The 18,921-nt window shown below is 41.0% G+C and overlaps 1 protein-coding gene across 4 annotated transcripts in view; it reads left to right on the top strand.

The window, feature by feature from the left end:
* UTRN (utrophin) overlaps positions 1-18,921 on the top strand; it is a 4,744,936-nt gene that overhangs the window by 4,703,449 nt on the left and 22,566 nt on the right. The gene's annotated exons all lie outside the window — the stretch shown is intronic.

Below are 18,921 nucleotides of genomic sequence, written 5' to 3'. Positions count from 1 at the left end.
ATATATATATATACATTTGAATGCCAGGCTTTAAAAAGTAGGTGAGTTAGTTGCAATTTTTAAACTGCTAAGTATAGTTCAATGTCCAAGTGTGAAAAGGCTGACCCATCTGATTAATACGTGATCAGATGTCCATTTCTATCCTTTGTGTTTATTACTACTAGTCCACTGATTTACAGGCTAATTGTAATATTTGTTCTGCATTTGGATCTAGGCTATTAAAGGCTCTTTCTAAAAGTCTTAAAAATAACAAACACAAAGGACCCAAGTCCAGAATCCACTCCAAAGTAGTTTTATTAAACACTTATCGTATCCCAAGTAGAAATCTTATCAGAATACATTTTCAAACCCAGCCTGTTCAGTTTATAGTAACCCCCTAATAATTAGCATAAAGCCATTAAGTTGAATATATTCCACCCCCCTTAAAGGTGTATTTGCAACTACTTTAAAACTTGTACAATAGTATGCTTATAAACATATATAAATTAATCAATATCATGATAAAAAATACATAAATATGTAAAAAATGCAAACCCATATTTTACATATGAACATTATAAGTAAAAGTCAGCTTTTAAATTTAAATTCGAGCTAATGGAAACTGCACTGTTTAAACCTGGACAGTTGCTGGCATTAGTCCGCAGTTGCCATTTTAGTTCCTTTTGTTCTAGATAGTCATTTAAAGGACTACCTCTATTCCTTAAATAACCTGATCAATTATAATAAGTCTAAAATCGTGTCCATCATTTTCAATGATATGTGCATTTTTTACTTTCCTTCTTTTGGTGTCATGATGCTGATATACCCAGCTCTTGAAAGTTTTAATGGTTTTTCCAGTGTAAAAACCATGACATTGTGTGCAGAGCGTTAAATAAACAACTGCTTTGCTACCACAGATATATTTTCTATTAATAATATATCACCCGTAATTAGGGATATTTACCTCACTGGTCTCTATCCTGTACGTACATTGTAGGCAATATCCATATTTTTTTATCCCCCCATTTTGGCTCCCCTGTTTTGCCTTTCCAACAAACTTTTAAAACAGATATCCTTTTTGTAGACTATTTTGGGGGTATTTCCTACGATGTCATGATACTCTGCTTCAGTCTTAAAAATATTCCAGTTACGGTAAATAATGTCCTTAATATCTTGAAACTGCTTGTTTTATGTTAAAACTACAGCTTTATTAAAACAAATTTTCCCTATAACTTTAGTTTCTGTCTGAGCCATACTGACTGTACCTAGGAGCGGAAACAATGCCCATTTATCCTTTTATTTGTCACATCTTTCATAATATCCATAGCAAACTTCTCCGGATATCCTCTCTTAGTAAACATGTTCCCTAATATATCATAGGTGCATAGGTTCATACTAGGCTATCTGCCCTAGGGCATTTATAAGCCTAGCCAGAGTGTGTTTGGCTTTCGCCACCCATTTTAAATTAATTTTGCTATGCCTTTTTTTGAGGTTAGTATACTGTGCCTCTGTCTAACAGTGACACAGAAGTGATAGCCGGGGTAAACCTACGATCTCCCATCCACTCATCAAGATTCCTCTTGAAGAGAGTCAGTGTGGGACTCTGCCTAACCTGGACTGGGATTTTATTCCAGAGTGAAGGGAGCCTCTGGGTTATGAATCTGTCCCTCCAGCATGTCCTATTTATTTCAGTGCTGAGGTTCAAGTCTCTCGAGCGCGTAGCTCAATGGGATTTGGATTTTCTGAGGTGCAGCATGTCCATTAATTCGGGTTGGACATGGCTTTATCGTCAGGCACAGATCGCCTCTAAGCAGGCGGTATGCCACTGAGTAGAGCTGGAGTTTCTTTAACCGGGCAGCATATGGCATCTGTTTGAGCCCTTTGATCCTCTTGGTGAGGTACTTTTGGGGTCTTTCCAGTTGCTGCAGGTGTCTGGTAAGGTACATCCCAAAAGGGGCATTGTACTCAATTATGGGCCTGATGAGGGATGAGTAAAGAGGTATGATGACCTCCCCTGATCTAGATGTGAATCCCTTCATGATTAGGTGGGCTATATAAAATGTTTTTCTAACCACTTTGGCCACGTGGTTGTAAAATGAGAGATTGCTATCAACTTGGGTCCCCAGGTCCCTAATGACTTCTTCTGTACTTAATGGATTACCACCTATGTGGTAATTTGTGGGCACTTTGTTTTTGCCAAAGGGGATGACTATACACTTTTTGGCGTTTAGCTTGAGGCCATGGCTCTGGCACCAGTTGTCTGTTTCTATGAGGCCCTTTTGGAGGATGTTTGTTTCGGCTGGAGAGTTGATTATGGCGCCCAGTTTGCAGTCATCTGCGAACTTGGTCAGCCACAGTTCTTCCATGTTGGCCTGTACCACCGAGAAATATATACCGAACAAGAGAGGTCCCAGGACTGAGCCTTGTGGGACGCCACTTGTAACTGGTTTGGAGTCTGACATGGCTCCAGCAATTCTAACCATGTGGGTTCTGTCCTTGAGCCAGTATGCAACCCATCTAGTGACATAGGGGTTTATATTTAAGCTGGTGTGCTTATCTATAATGCCCGAGTGGGGTATTGTATCAAAGGCTTTTGTGAGGTCCAGGTAGGCTGTGTGGACCACCTTCCCCTCGTCAATGGCCTTGGTGACTGTTTCAAAGAAATCGACCAGGTTTAAGAGGCAGGATCTGCCCTTAAAGCCAAACTGGGTAGGATCCAGTGTCTGTAGGTCCCCAATATCTTTATTTATGAGGCCCATGATGATCCTTTCCATAGCTTTGCAGAGAAAGCTAGTCAGGCTTATGGGGCGATAGTTTCCAGGATCCGTTGAGGCACCATCTTTGTGGAGAGGGACCACTGTTGCTGTACGCCACTCTTTGGGTACATATCCTGTAGTAAGGCTAAGATTGAACAGTAGTTTTATGTTTGGGTTTAGCTCTTCTTGGAGTTCATGTAGGACGCAGCCTGGGACACCATCTGGTCCCATTGATGCTGTGTTTTTTGCTTTGGAGAGGGCGGCCCTTACCTGAACATCTGAGATGTCAGGGGGGCAGCACTCTGTTGGGATAGATATTTGCCCTTTTGGTGGGGAGAGGGGGGAGAAGTTTGCACTGAACCTGTCAGCTGGGATGCTGGCAATGTCTGTGGGCTCGGTGTATTTTTTGTCATTTTGGACTAATTCTGAGCATATCTGGGAATTACCACCCAGGTTCCTAACATAACTAAAGAAAGCCTTGTGATTATCCTTAGTGTCCTGTGCAATTTTTCTCTCGAAGCTGGCTTTAGACAATTTTATGAGTGCCCGTAGTTTTTTGCTAATACTGATCAGAGATGCCTTCCCTTTTTGGGATTTTGCTCTATCATGTAGTAGCTTCCTCCTTCTATTGTATAGTTTGCTTATGGCTGGGGTCCACCAGACAAGGACGTCTGCCTTTGGAGGATTGGGTCTTGGTTTTATTTGGGATTGCATGATCCATGCATTCCTGAAGGTGTTCATAGAATGCGTTTATAAAGGATTCTGCGGTCTGGGCCTTATTTTCCACAGGCCCGGAGGCTTTGAAGGATTTTGCCTCGGTTTTGAGGCGTGTGAAATTTGCTTTAGAGAAGTTTTTCACTGTGGTTTTCTGGGCAGGGGGTGGGGTCGGGATGTGAATCGCCAGTGAGATTAGTTTATGGTCTGATCTTACCAGTGAGGGATACACTTCTGGTCTGGAGCATAGTGTCCCCATGTTGGTGATGATCAGGTCCAGTATGTTTTCCCCTCTTGTGGGAGTGGTAACAAGTTGTTCCATAGCATTTGAGTTTATAAATTCTAGGAACCTTTGGGCTAGGGTGTTGGAGCTAGAGTAATGCTCCCAGTCTATGTTTGGGTAGTTGAAGTCTCCCAATATAGTAGTGTTTGGAGAGACCTTCATATTTTCCAGTATTCTCAAAAAGGCCAAGTGGGGTTCCTGTGTTTGGGAGGGTGGTCTGTAGCAGGCTATAAACTGGAAGGCAATTTTACCCGCAGTTAGTTGCACATGGATAGTCTCTGATGCTTCGTGCTGTGCCACCAACCTGGAGGTGTGGGTATCTTTGACGAATATTGATACTCCCCCTCCTTTTGTGGTTCAGTCCAAGTTTTGGGGCTGAAAATCCATCTGTATTAGGAACTCATTAAAGTCTGATACCATCCAGGCTATTCATACCTCCTGCCCTTTAACAAGTGACCTCTTTTGGTGTACTGGGTGCCAGCTGTCAAAATGCAATCAAGTAAATTTTCTATATATAGTGGAGCTAAGCCCCTTCTTAACCTTATCTTTCACAAGAGTGATGTCCAAATAAGTAACAACTTCATCTCCTGTGGTGATAGTAAATTCCAGAAAGTCTGTGCTATCCGTCATGCAAGAAAAAAAGCAATCCAGATCTGTTTTGTGACCTTTCCATAGAATAATAATATCATCCAAAATACGACCAAAAACAAGAATATGGACTATGTACAATGTATTCCAACTCCCATTATGCAAAGACGATTTTTGAAAAAATGGGGGCACACGCTGCCCCCATATTGTTTAAAAAGCTGCTGTTTAAAGGTAATGATGTTACTGTGTAATATTAACTCCATTAAGGTACGGATAGTAAGAATCTGATCGTGTCTCATTGCTGGTATGCTGGCATATGTATGAATAAAACAACTCGATACCTTCTTCGTGGGGTATAACAGAAAATAAATCCCTAATATCGATTGTTACAAAAAGTTAAGTCATCCTGGTACATATCACTAGTAATCTTACTTAAAAAAATCCCAGGAGTCCTTAAGTATCCATGGATGCTTCTGTAGAGCATTCTTTAACTGTGAATCGATGTAGTTAGCTATGGGGAAAGTCTTAGAACTTATGGCATCAACTATGTGATTCTAAAAGGCTTACTTCCCTCAGGATCTTCTTCTCTAGCCATGTGTTCTGAATCCTGACCAGATTTAGCTTCCCCTAGAAGTATGATAGCAATGATAAAAGGGATGAAGGATTTGTCTTCAGAAGAAAAAAAAAAGATCAAAGGAAAAGACCTTGGAAGAAAAGAGACTTAAAAAATCGAGTAAAAGGTCCCCGGATCCAGCTGATCCTTCAGGTCCAGTACCTAAAACACCAAGGCAGTCTGATCTACCTGCCATTTGGGTCCCAATTCCCTTTCCTCATGCTACGTTTTATTCGGAGCCAGTGAGCCTTTGGCTCCAGTCCCCCAGACAAATGCCCTTCAAAACCTTCTTTAATAGTGCTATCATTGAGGTCGGTCCAGTCCACCAGACGTCTCACAGAAAATTGATGATGACTGAATGATGAAATTCTTGAGGGTAGAGATCCAACTGGGAGTCCTCCTTGTGTTGTCCCGGAAGGGAGGTCTGGGTACAGGCCCATTGACCCTGTCACATTTTTCTGCAGTACTATTTCACTTTTTGGAACTAGTTCCCAGGGGCCAAACCTCTCAGTCACACCCCAAACAGCTCCAACAGTCCAAGGGACTTTGGTGACAACTAGGTCCCTTACTGTTTCGACCCCAGTACTGTGGGATCTAGATGAGTCTGGGATCCATAGCATCTCTGTCTTGTTCCCATTGGTGGAGTCAACTCCAAGGTGTTTGGAGCTCTCTCTTCCTCTCGGGCCCTGCATACTCCATAGCTCTGGTCAGAGATCATCCTCTCAGCTAAACTCCATTGGAATGGGGAGAATCCTTTCTCAGTGGGAATATTTCTTCTGTTCCACTTGCAGCATCCACTTTCAAGGCTTTTGAAAGGGCTTTGGCTAGACCAAGAAGGCAGGTGCGCACACTGAGTTCATATCGATCCCAACTCCCAGTAGACTCTGTACCTTATACCTCTCATTTGGATTGAATGGGACAGTCAGAACCCAGAAGTTTTGAGACTATTCGATGTTCGAGTTGCTATTCTGATTCCGACTTGTCTCCACCAGAACCCCAGAGGCATGTCTCCAGGAAACAGACATGCAAAAGGAAGCACTTAAACTCCTCCCTTGTGTCAGTCACTGAAGAAATGGATTTGGATGAAGGTGAAGAATCCCCTAAGTCCCCCATGGAAGACATCATCTTCAGAGACATCCTAGAATTGATGAAACATAATGGAGGGGAGTGTTGGTCCACTGAAACTCCTCCTGGGCGAACCTGTGTTTCTGAAAGCTTTCAGAATTGGTTTGTCTGTGGCCTGGGTGGTTCTCCCCCCAAATACGCTTAGAGATCTTTTGGCAGAAAGGGTATGGAAGGACCCTGATGTCATATAACCTGTCCCCTAAACCCCTGACAGGATGTTAATAGACCTAAAAGACAGGAAGAACTGGAGGAAGGGACCTCACAGTAGATGGCAGGATAGTAGCAGCAGCCACAAAGAAAGCACTGTCAGAGGAGAGGAGTTCTTACCATCCCTGTGGGCAAACTGGGGAAATGGGGCATATGCTTCAGAGACCTTTGCAGTCAGAACACTAAACTACCTTGCTCCTTTAATTCATTTTCAGAGGGAATTAACCAAGGAGATTTCCATTTCCCTGTCTGGTAACTTGCCTTCAGATGTTCAAAAAACAGTGGGCACCCAGTTGGCTACCCTACAATCCACCTCAAATATAGCCATGCACCTGCTATCCAGTATAGCAGATGGTACAGCAAGAGCGGCTAGCACAGGAGTTACCATGCATCACCATGCCTGGATGTGGCTATGTGACTTTGTGGAAAGCTTCAAGGTGTCCTTTGTTAATGCCCCTTTTGATGGTTCCATACTATTCAGATCAAAGGTTAGAGATTCTTACTAAGAGTGAGCAAGATGGTAAGACCCTGTCTGCTGTATGAATCCATTTCTCCACTGCTCAAAGGTCTTATTCCAGGAATGAAAGGATGGTAAGAAAATGTAGTTTTTAAAATCACAGGGTTTTCACCATGACACTTCTGGAGATAGACTCCCCAAGGTAGAGGGGGAGGCAATTTGAATGGTTGTCACCCTAGAGGCAGAGGTGAACCACATAAGCAGTGTTTCTGTGGAACTTTGTCCAAGAAACACTATCAGCTCCCTGGAGGGTTACCTAGCTGCCGCACTGTGGAGGCAGTTAGGTAGCACATAACCTTGTACCCATAAGCCTAGCACAAGATTGTCAGATTTCTGGGTGCTAAGGATAATCACCAGAGGCTACACTATTCCCTTTTTGTGTCTGCCAAAGAAGGAGTTAAAGATTCACGATATTCCACCTAAACAGTTGTTGCAGCCTGGATGTGCAGTCCAGAGTTTGTGTATCCTTTGGTTCTGTCATTCTCATGGTTGTTCTTCCTTGATACCAACCAAGTCATCTTTTGGCAGCTTGGGAATCTGTCCCAAATGTTGAATCAGATGAAAATACAAAAGCTATGTACTTACCATAACGTTAGATCTGTGTTGTATCATTTTTGGCCGGTTCAGCATCCCCCCCTCCCCCTTCTAGATTGCCATTTATAAACTTATGGTGGTTTGCCATTTATAAACTTGTGGTGTTCGGTCAGGTCTCACCCAAGACCCTGTCTGCTTTACGTTGCTGAGTTTTTTTTTTTTGAAAAGTCTGTGGTCCTTTTGGATACTGTGTTGTGTGTTTTTGACTATGCATTACGTTGCATCTCAGATACTGACATAGTTGGTAAGTTGTTGACTTTATTTTGTATGGGTTGCTGTACTTTTCAGGAATACTCCTCTGTAATTAGCAAGAGCCAGCAATCTCAATCTGAGGTACGTTAGGAAGGAGGATGAAATTATTAGTGGGGAGGACACAGAGCCTTGAATCCAAAGGTCTGGATAAAGGTGCTGAGGTTGGAGCCAACAACCTACATGTTGAACCAAAATAAAATGAGAGAGCATGAATCTATCATTATGTTAAGTGCATAACTTTAATTTATTCAGTTTTCTTGCTTTGTGTTGCACTCCTAGATATATATATATATATATATATATATATACATACATATATATATATATCTATGTATATATATATATATATATATATATATCTATGTATATATATATATATATTTACACACAGGTAGCTTTAGTTGACATCAATTCAAACAGTACATACTTTACCACCACCCCTTGGGGAGCATTCATTTCATATTGTATTAGTCAAGCCATTACCTATAACTTCATATCTTATTAATCAAACCATTACCTTTAACATCCACCATATAAAGGAAGGAAAGAGAAGAAGAAAATCTTTTCAGTTTATCGTGTTTAGTATTTTAACTAGTATATGTTTGCATTTTAATATTTTTATTTATCAGCTCAGTCCAAGGTCAGGGTTTACAGTAGACTTTCATGCTCCAGTTAAAAGTGTTTATATAGGACTAAGCAAATATTGAAAAGAACAGCGAGTTAACTTTCACATTAGCAGTGCTTTTTAACCTCCATAGTCCCTTCCCATAGAGTAGATCAGAAGTTAACTGTAGTCCACTTTAGAAAGTCTAGATCTGGCTTTCTCTAACATACAAATCACTTACGGATCTAAGTAGGCTATTGAAACATTAGCTAGTCCTTCAACAGTATAGCTGGATTTGGTAAGTGACCATTGTACTTTTTTGATGTGCCTTTCATTGGTCATGAGGGTGGGTGGCGTTAGCATGTAAAACAATATGACTCTTCCTAGATGACAGTCATGATCCTCGGCTCTTGCATCCCACACTATGGGAAGGAGGAACTTAATGGATCAGGAGGGGGTTGAAGTTTGATGGTTTTGGGGAAATAGAAGAGAAAAATGGGTATATTTTTCCAATTGTCATTGTATGTATCTGACAAAGTCAAAGACTGTTTTATAGACTTAGTTTTGTAGTATCGCAGATGGCGACAGTGTGTGTGTCTTTCGGCTTTTCCCGGTTAGGGGTCGCCACAGCGGAACTCCGGTCCGCTAATAATTGGCAGTAGATTTTTACGTGCTGGCTTGCCGGGCCTAACGCACAACCTTCACCGAAGGAAGGCCCATTCACGCATGTCACCACACAGAAGACGCTCTAAATGAGAATCGAATGGGCAACGTCTAACTGTGAGGCGACAACGCTACCGCAGCACCATGACAGTAAAGGGCTGAAATAAAATTAGCTTACTGCTTACTCAAGAGTTCAAGTAAGCATAGGTCTGTTTTCATTTCTAAATTGTCTAATGTTCTCTTTCAGTCATAGATGTCCGTGTTACTGAACTTAGTGCAGAAAATGTATTACTTGTATCCTGGCTTTTCACATTTCTGATTAATTATGGTTTACTGAGATGCATTATTAACTAAACGGAATATTCTTTTACTTCTTTAATGGCATTAGTTGTGCAAGGCTGCATTAATTGCAGAAGTTAATGACAAAAAATTTGTTGTCTGTGAATTTATAAAGCTGGTTATTAAAGTTTTCTTTTAATAGTCCAAAGGTGGTTGTCTTTATTTTTTACTTAAAAAAAATCTTACTTTTTAATGCTTGTTTGTACTTATTTGTATATCCATGTGTACAGGTTTACCCTTGAAAATGACTAGTGTCAATCCTTTGACTTGCACAGTTGCTAAACAAAGTAAAGGATTAGCTATATGTATAGTTATATGTTTAAAGATGGTAGCATTTAAATGTGTAGTCAGCTTCTTTGTCATTCCTATTCTGTAAGTTCCAATGTTCTTTTTGATAAAAATTTCCATGACCGTTCCTCATGGAGGAATGCTATTCCTTATCAACATGCTTGACGTTAGCTGTATAGGCATAATTAAATGAGGGAGGGCATTCCTGAATTCTTTTTTATTCTACTATAAATTTCTCTTTGGAGTTGCAAATGTACTTGCAAATCTCTCTTTAAGTTATCGAGAGAGGCAGGCTATCTACCCCTGAGAAATATACATTTATCAACACATTGACAAAAATACAGTGACATATCTTTAGTTAGGTGGTCAAACCAAATAAACTAGTCTGGAAAATAGTAGGTGCTTCATTGTTATTACAGCCTGTCGACAAACTGTAAGTGAAACATGGTTCTTTGTAAAACATTGGGCTTAAAAGATGAAGTTCCAATTTTCCAGGTAAACAAGAAGGCAAAAGTCCCTGAACAGATTCATGGAAGACTGAGCCACAGAGACATTGAAAAAAATAATAGGTTGATTAGACCCTTCTTTTGAAAGTTCATTTGCATCCCATATTACCTGCTTCCCATGTTTGAAGTGCTGTTTGATTAAGGTATATTTCATTCTTTCCTGAATCAGTGAAAGAGAAAGAACACAGTCTCTGGGTGATGCAGTCCATACTGGGGAGGAGAGTTCCTTGAAGTCCAAGTCAGATTTCCAGCTGGGACTGCCTGTTTTGTGCTGGAGTCTTCAGTTCCTTCTCCCTTTGAATTATAGTGGCATGATTCTGCTATGGAAAGTATTGCTCTTGTAAGATATTACTTTAGCAGGCAGTATTTTCAGAGTTTATTTCTTTTGATGAGCTTATCCTTTTATCACTCCTCTCAAGGATAGAATTATCATTTGCACATTACTTCTTGAAGTTGTTTTAATCTTTAATGTGAAACAGGATATCACCTTACCACTCTGTTTTCTAGGTAAGCTGAACAGAGGTGAGAGTCTTCTTTGATGAAACAGGTTTGTGTTTACACCAAGCAGAACAATGGTCAGCTACAACCAGTCCACTCTAGGTGCATCAGCTGTTGAGTAGGGTGTGTCATTGTGGTTATTCACTGCTGGGGGCTTAATTGTAAGCAGTGGGGAAAGCTCCTTCTTGGCTTCCCTGCCTTTGGGTCCTATGAGGATTATTTGGCTTGTGGTCTTTGCAGTCTGTACAGTTTTGGTTCAGGACATGTATGTTACAGCTGCTTTGATTCAGATCTCACAGGTTTACTAAACAGTGTAACCTGAATATTCATTCCAGAGCCAGAACAAGTTTCATTAGTATAGACCTATACGGCAGACCTTGTAATTCCTATTTATTCTTTGGCCTTGTTTGCTCAAAATGTGTTAAGAGAACTGAGGATCTGCAGGTTTAGATTTCCTCAAAGCAGATGGTTCATTTTAAATATGTACTTTACCAAAATCCCACATCTTTTTAAGATGTCTACCTTCTCAGTTTGCTCAAAATGTGTTAACAGAACTGAGGATCTGCAGGTTTAGATTTCTTCAAAGAGGCTGGTTCATTTTAAATATGTAGTTAACCAAAATCCCAATTTTTTAAAGATGTCTACCTTCTCACCTGTCTCCCTTTTGAATGTACGGAGGATTACAGCTATTTCCTGTCCGTTCGTCTTTAGAGGTTTTGGTGGCTAAGAACTGAGCAGTAAGCCTAGCACACTGTATGGGCATTTCTTTGTCACTGATGTCAGGCAGGCACATACACAAGGGATAGACCTGAAGATTGCTTGTTAGAGCATACTGGAACAATGCCATCTAGTAGTGGGTATGTTAAAGACTTGCTAAAAGAGATGCTGTTAAATGTGCAGTGTTTTGCTTATTTCTATGTATATAGCATCCAGTCTGTCCTCCCTGACACCATTTAACTGCATCCAGAGGGTACTCACTGCTCAAGGAACCGAAACTGAAGCTGAAACTTCTGTCTCCATTTTACTTCATACTGATCATTTTTCATTTTCTTCCTTGTGCCAGGAAAGGAAAAACCTTCATTGTCCTATCCGGAAGTAGTTCAGGATGCATGTTTGGCAAGCCTCAGCTTCATGATATATGACAGTGAAAGCCCTGTGTGTGTCCCAGGTGACCTGAGATCACTTACTGACTTGGGCATTACAGGTTTGTGAGAGTGGTGCGCCAGCAGCCTGCTCACCCATGCTGTAGGGGAGAGAGTCAGTCTGACCTACCGTAGTGATTGGTGACCAGCCTGTATTGTACAGGCTGGGGACATGTGCTTGGCCCTGCCAAGCAGCAGTTGTGGTGCAGACTTCGTTTGCTCTGTATGGGAATGTACGGATCCACAGGGGAAAACATTGTGGTCCCTTGCATACATAAGCGTGTATCAGCTGCCTGGAGAGGGGATTAGGGCCAAACATAAAAGAACTCATGACGACCACCTGGGGATAACCTTCCACATTTAGCATTCACCCCACAAGGTAATGAATAGCCAGACTGCAGGAAAATTGATAATTCATAGGCAATGGGAGATAAAAAGAAAAAAATTATCTTGGAGAAAGATGCATATTTGGCTGTTGAAGTGAGAGTCCTAGCTAAGTTTTGCATACCCCAAATGTTCCTATGATGTCTTCACAACCATAAAACCTGCTGCTGGAGTAATATATTCTGCGGATTGGAAGCCATTTTGTTCTTTCATGTGAAGTGGGTGTTGGACTACATGCTGCTTCTTGGCAGATATTGGACTGTGTTATTTCACAGCCCATGAACATTTATTTATTTCATCCTCTAGCTACTCATGAAAAGAGAGAATTTACAGCAATTGTATATTACAAAATCAATTTTCAGAGGAAAATCTCCACTTAAAATTTATGATCAATAACTTCTGCTAGCCAGGATATGGAAGAAAATTGTGACTTGTGCTTTAAAATTGTTTTCATTGTGGTTATCACTTGAAGATTATTCCTTAGTTCACTCTAAAATATATGTAACTTTAATGTTTATTTGTTCCGATGCGGTTCATATTTTGTACTGTTATGAAATTGTTGTTTGTAGAGGTTCCATGATTTACAGTAAAAGAATACACACACATTCCATTGCTGTTTTGAGTGTTCCAACCATGAGAAGCCATCTTTTACAGGTTAGACATAGAAAGCTTTTGAATACACTGTTGGCAGTACTACATCTGACTATGGAGGATAAGGTAGTCCAGGAAATGAACAGTTCCATCTTGGATAGCACACTGGTTCATACAGCTGTAGTTTAACTAAGGAGCATTACCTGGATTCATAAAGATTCACCCCTCAGAATATGTAGTACCATCTGCACAAAGACACTAAGGTACAGGTGTTCAGTTAGGATTTTATACCTGCTACTTTTAATTATACAAAACTTGGTTGATTTGATTGACATAATATTTAGGAAAGAGGGAGCGATATTGCTAATGCTGCATCTGTAAACTCCTCTGTGTCACGTAGTTAAAACACCCCAGCAGCATCTGTATTTGCATTCAGTGAGGTAGGGATCCTGAAAACAAAAGACGTCTCTCCTTAGATCACCGTTATAGTATTCCAGTACTTTTCATTTATTTTGCCAAGGTAACCCGACATCCAGTTGGCATACCAAAGCCAAAACCCTTTCCCCGTTCATACTTCGGTGTGTAACCTAGGCCCATGGGCATAGATGTACATGAGCCGATAGAGGAACATACAGTGACTTCAGTAAAATTAGTCTTGTATATTGAAAAAGGTTTTAAAGTACACTGGTCATGTTCTAAAGCATCTTTGTTTTACAGTTAATTTCATTCCCAGTTATATTCCTCTTGTTAAAGCTGCAGGGGATTTTTCAAACAATGAAGATTATAGTGTGGTGTAGTTTTTTTAGTATTGTTTACTCAGGTTTCTTTTTGTCTATAACCACACCAACAAAATGGGTTAGTTGGTACTAGACAACTATTTGCATACATCTACAAACAAAATAACTTGCCTCTTTAGAAAAGCAGCTTCTTACTTGTGCTGTGCTTCACTACTATACCATCAATGTGTTAATTTTCAGTGTTGGGTGTTTCATCCAAAAGATGTGGTTGTTAGTGTGTCCTTTGTTAGAACAAAGAAACTCCTGCTGATGCATTTAGCATTAAAATACACTAATTTAAGTAGTAAAGCATTGTGAGTTCAGTCTTCCATGATGATGCGGTAGAGGTTTTCAGTTTTAATGAAAATTTCAGTGGGTCTTCCTTAGCAACAAAATAAAAATGTGAAAACAACCACCTTTTTGCATCAAAACTGTGTAATTTAGTGTTGTATTTGGTAAGGAGGTTGATATCCATCTTCAAGGGTTTGTTAATTATGCTTGCTTCAGAACATGACCAATACACTTTATAAAGATTGTATGTTGAGCAGAAAATGTGCAGCAGTATTTTCTGGCTGATTGCTAGCTGTAGTTTGCTGTCTGATTTATGAATGGCTACATTTTTGTTGTAATCATGCAAAAAAAATCTTTAAAAATGCGCATTCATAATAATAAAGTTCATAAGCATGTACTAGAATAACGACCACTGGGGCCTTTTTAAGCCTAGCCATTCATCCCAAATGTCTGACACATTCTGGTACCCTTGGTAAATGAAAGTATGGGCCTGGGAAATGAGCCATTTATAGGTTGCTTATGTTCATTGGAGACTTGGGTGATAAACCAGGATGAATTTCCTGTTCCCCATCCAGTCGTCCAAATTGCACTTAAACTGGGTTAAAGAGGAATTCTGCTTCAAATGGATAAGGGAGCCTTTTCAAGAGAAGGGGTAGTCTCTGGAATACATATCTGTCTGCCCAACAGATCTTATTTGTATCGCAGGCAAGGTTTGTGTCTAGAATGAGTAATTCTGTTTCCGTTTGTTTTTCGTATATGCAGGGGGTCCACCAGAGTGGGGTCCAATGATTTCTTGTATGCCAGCCATACATCTTCCCTCAGCAGTTCGTAGGAGGCACAATACAGGGATAGGGCTTTGCGGCATCTGTGTAGTACATGTCATTTACACCCTGTATTCTTTTAGTGAGGAAGGGCGGCCACGGTGGTGCAGCGGTTAGTGTTGCTGCCTCACAGCAAGAGGTTCCCAGGTTCGATTCTCGGCTGGGGTGCTTTCTGTGCGGAGTCTGCATGTCCTCCCTGTGGTTGCATGGGTTTCCTTCAGGTGCTCCGGTTTCCTCCCACATTCCAAAGACATGCTGTAGGTGGATTGGACACTTTAAATTGGCCCTAGGCATGAGTGGTGCATGTGTGTGCCTTCTGTGGAAGGTTGGGTGCCGGGCTGGCAACTCGATACTCTAAAACTCCACTGCCAATCATGAGCGGACAGGTGATCCGCTGTGGCGACCCCCAACCGGGGAAAAGCCGAAAGAAGAAAAAGAAGATTCTTTTAGTGAGGAACCAATGTGGACATTTCAATTCTTAGATGTGCCTGATTATGTACATACCAAAGGGAGCGCTGTATGTACTCAGGGATAGGTCTGATGAATGCTGAATTCAGTGGCCCAATAACTTCCTTGGACCTAGATGCTATACTTCTCTTTGTAAGTTGCAAAACATAGAAGGATTTCCTCACTACATCAGACACATGATGGTCAAAGGTTAGAGTACTGTCTACGTGTCCCCAAGTCCCTGACTACTGGGTCGACTCTTAGAGGTGTGTTGCAAATATGGTAGTTCCCAGGGGTGGCTGACTTCCTGAAGGATACTGTTATGCATTTCTTGGCACCAGTTATTTGTCGGTGTCGGGCCTTCTTGGAGAACATTAGTGTTGGTGGGGGATTTTATGACTGCTCTAATTCACAGTAATCTGCAAATTTGGTCAGCCAGACACTTTAGCTTTGCATATGAGACTTGTGGGTCTGTAGTTTCCAGGGTTTCCAAGGTCTGTCGAGGATGGCTGTTGCTGTTCTCCATTCATTAGGCATGAAGCCTGCTTTTGGAGGCTACAGTTGAATATTGATTCCAGAGAGCCTGATAAGTCACGTTTCATGCTATTTAGAAGGCATTCTAGTATGTTGTCTGTGCTCATCAATGCAGTGTTCTTGGCATTAGAAAAAGAGCATAGAGGACCTGTTTCCTAGTTGTAGTAGGGGGAGTTGCATTTGATGGTATTTCCTGAATGGAGGTTAAAGGGGGGAGATGGGTAAAGTTAGACTTGAATTTTTCTGTCAGTAGATTTGTTATATCTTTTGGCTCAGTGTAGGTGGCTCCATTAACAATGAGCTTTGCACACAATTGTGTATTGCCTTTGAGATTGCTGACATAACTAAAGAATTCCTTGTGGTTGTCCTTGGCCTGGGAGGCCAATTTTATCTCAAATCTGTGTTTTGTAGGCTTTTTGTCCTCTGAGTTGTTTTCTTAGTTTGTTGAGAGAGTTTTTATCCTGCTGGATGCTACATGTCCTAATTTTTGCTTGTTTTTGAGTTAATTATGTACTTCTGGTGGGTGCAGCTGCCTCTGTGCAGCTATTAACATGCGTGTATAGGGTTTTTGTGAACAGTTCCACATATGCAGCTGTGTTGTTGGGGGTTTGAAATTTTGTCAGGTTATCATTTAATAGTATAAGGTTTGCCTTAGAGTAGTAGTTGGAACATTCCAGGGTTAGCTGGACTCCAAAATTTTAATTTTATTTCAAAGGAGACTATTTTGAGATCTGACCTTGCCACAGAGGACATTACACTATGGGGATGTGCAGTTCTGTCCTATATTAACGAGAACTAGATCCAGTATGTTTCTGCCCCTGGTTGGCATATGGACAGTGTAGTCCAGGGAGTTTGTTTACAAAATCCAGGTGTCTCTGTGCCTGCATATTTAGTGTCCTATATGATTCCCAGTTATTATTGGAGTAATTGAAGTCACCCATGTGGGTGAATTTGGCATAACGGTTAAGGTCTTTACTTGGTAGACCCATAGTACTAGGTTTGGTTCTGACCATTAATTATTGGTGAGGCTTAAAATGGCCCTTCATGCTAGTTAGCCTAGTGTTCTCCTATGAATAAGATGTTGCCCACATCCTAGAGCTGTTACATTCTTCTGTTAATGAATATGGTATTGAGATGGATGGTGAGTGTTTCCATTAAGCTTAAATACATTTTATGGTTTTCATGGTGCAGAGATGGGGACCTGTAGCTTCCAAGGAAGTGGTATGGGATTTTGCCTATAGTGATTTGAATGTGGAGAAGCTCATGTGTCATACTGTTTTATCAGCCCTGAGGTATATTTATTTTTTGTGTAAATCAAGACCATCTCCACCTTTAGTCCCTGCCTATGTAGTAGCTGCTCCAAACGTGTGGAAGGCATTATAGCCTTGAACTGTTGGGGTACTTTTCATGGCTTTAAACCATGTCTCAGTGACTACACAGACATTGGCATTCTTTATAGTCAGGAGAGCTTGTAAGGAGTATAGTTTCAGATTTAGACTTCTAGCATTGAGCAGTAACACCTTTAGATTTTCTTGGTTTAGATTTGCTATGATCGCAATATTTTTAGGTTGGCATTGTCTGAAGAAGGCACTATGGGGAAGGACAATGTTTTAGCTAATATTCAAAAACCTAGAGGGTAGAGGTGTAAACTGTCTCTGGCAAAGCAGCATTGGTCTGTTGACCTTCTCCTTTCATGCTGACAAATATTGCACCCCATTAGAAATACAGCAGACACTAAGCTGATCAGTAAAGCCAGTTATCTTCTGTTTGTATTGTGGCATCGTCCTTGGAAAAGATAGAATGCTGCTCAGTGCTAGGCTTATACCAGCCTGGTGCACATATTTTGAGAGCTCCATGATATCTCTTGATATAGTTTAGGGAGGTACACCTCAGGTAATTTACAGGCACATGGACTATAGATGAGTTATACTGGCACTTGTGGTCCAGTGACCTGAGAGCATGCATAATATGTGGTGGATCCTGGACCCTGATAGGAAACTGACCATTACTATCTTCGTACTCAGAGGGTGGCTGCAGTGGTTAGCATTGTCACCTCACAGCAAGAGGTTCCGTGGTTCGATTGTTGGCTGGGAAACCCTTTTGTTCGGAGTCTGCATGTCACGGGTGCCCTCCAGGTGCTCCAGTTTCCTACCACATCCCAAAGACATGCTGTAGGTAGATTGGACACTCTAAATTGGCCCTAGGTGTGAGTGTGTACGTGTGTGTGTGTGCCTTCTGTGGAAGGTTGGGTGCCGGGCTGGCAACTTGAAACAGTAAAACTCCACTGCCAATCATTTTGCAGACCATCATTCCGCTGTGGTGACCCCTAACTGGGAAAAGCCAAAAGGAGAGGGAAAAAAAACTTGCTTCTTACTCAGCCTGCTGAGATGGGACATCAGTGTCTCTCTCAATGAAGTCTCCAATGACTTGGGTAGTTTGGTGGCCTGCCTTATGGGCTCCTTAAGATGTGGCTGTATGTGTTGATAATGGTGGGTGTTTTTTTTTTTTTTTGAACAAATACATTTGGGGCTGCAGAGGGTATTTATGTCTGCTTCATGTAGGAGGTCATTGGTGCTTTGAAAGGTTACATTTAAGTCAGCATATGTTGGTCTATGTGTCACCTATGTGCTGTCTTTGGGTTTAGTGTGTGTACTGCTGACAACCTGAGTGACATTAGGTGTGCTTTTATGTGAGAGTTTTGCCTCCAGTGACATTTGTGTAAATACCTCTCTCGTATACCTTATCAGTTCGTTTCAGAACTAATTAGTTGTAGGCAAACATGAGGCAATTTCTACCTTGCCTCAGGATGCCTATATTTACCAAGCTGTTAACAGAGAGAGTGGGAAAGTTTATATCCATGTCAATAGGCCTTTTTTATTGATTAGACAGTTGTGACAATAATAAAGAGTTAAGTCAAAAGTATCTAGTTTGGAACTCTGGGAGCAGAGCTTTTCAGTGCACAAACTAGTTGCTCTGTCTGGAGCATGATACTGGTGAAATTTCATTGGTGATTTTACATGAAAAATGTTCACTCCAAATTCCTGCATCTGTACAGGGCTCTGCCAAACAATTGAGGGAACTACTACAGTAAACCTTGATGAATTATGGATGAAGCATTTTGTGAGATATTCAAAAGTTTGGTTAAAAGAGTAGCTAATTAAGCAGTACTTAGTGAAAATAAATAAATACTTTTGTCAAGAATGAAGAGTACTGGGGACTCACCTAAATGACTACTGCCTGGCTACTACCAGTAGTGCTGATGTCACCACAGCTTCACATTTCTGTAATTCCTGTGATTTGTATTCAAAGATTGTGATTGTGATATGGCAGGGACTTTTTTACCCCAAGGTGCAGCAGACTTGGTGTTGCTGGGGAGCAGAGGAAGCAGCCAAATAACAGTGGGGAAGCC

The sequence above is a fragment of the Protopterus annectens genome, chromosome 1.part0 (assembly GCF_019279795.1).
Source record: "Protopterus annectens isolate FY-2018-M chromosome 1.part0, PAN1.0, whole genome shotgun sequence".
NCBI lineage: Eukaryota > Metazoa > Chordata > Ceratodontiformes > Protopteridae > Protopterus > Protopterus annectens.
This window is presented reverse-complemented; position numbering and strand designations above follow the sequence as displayed.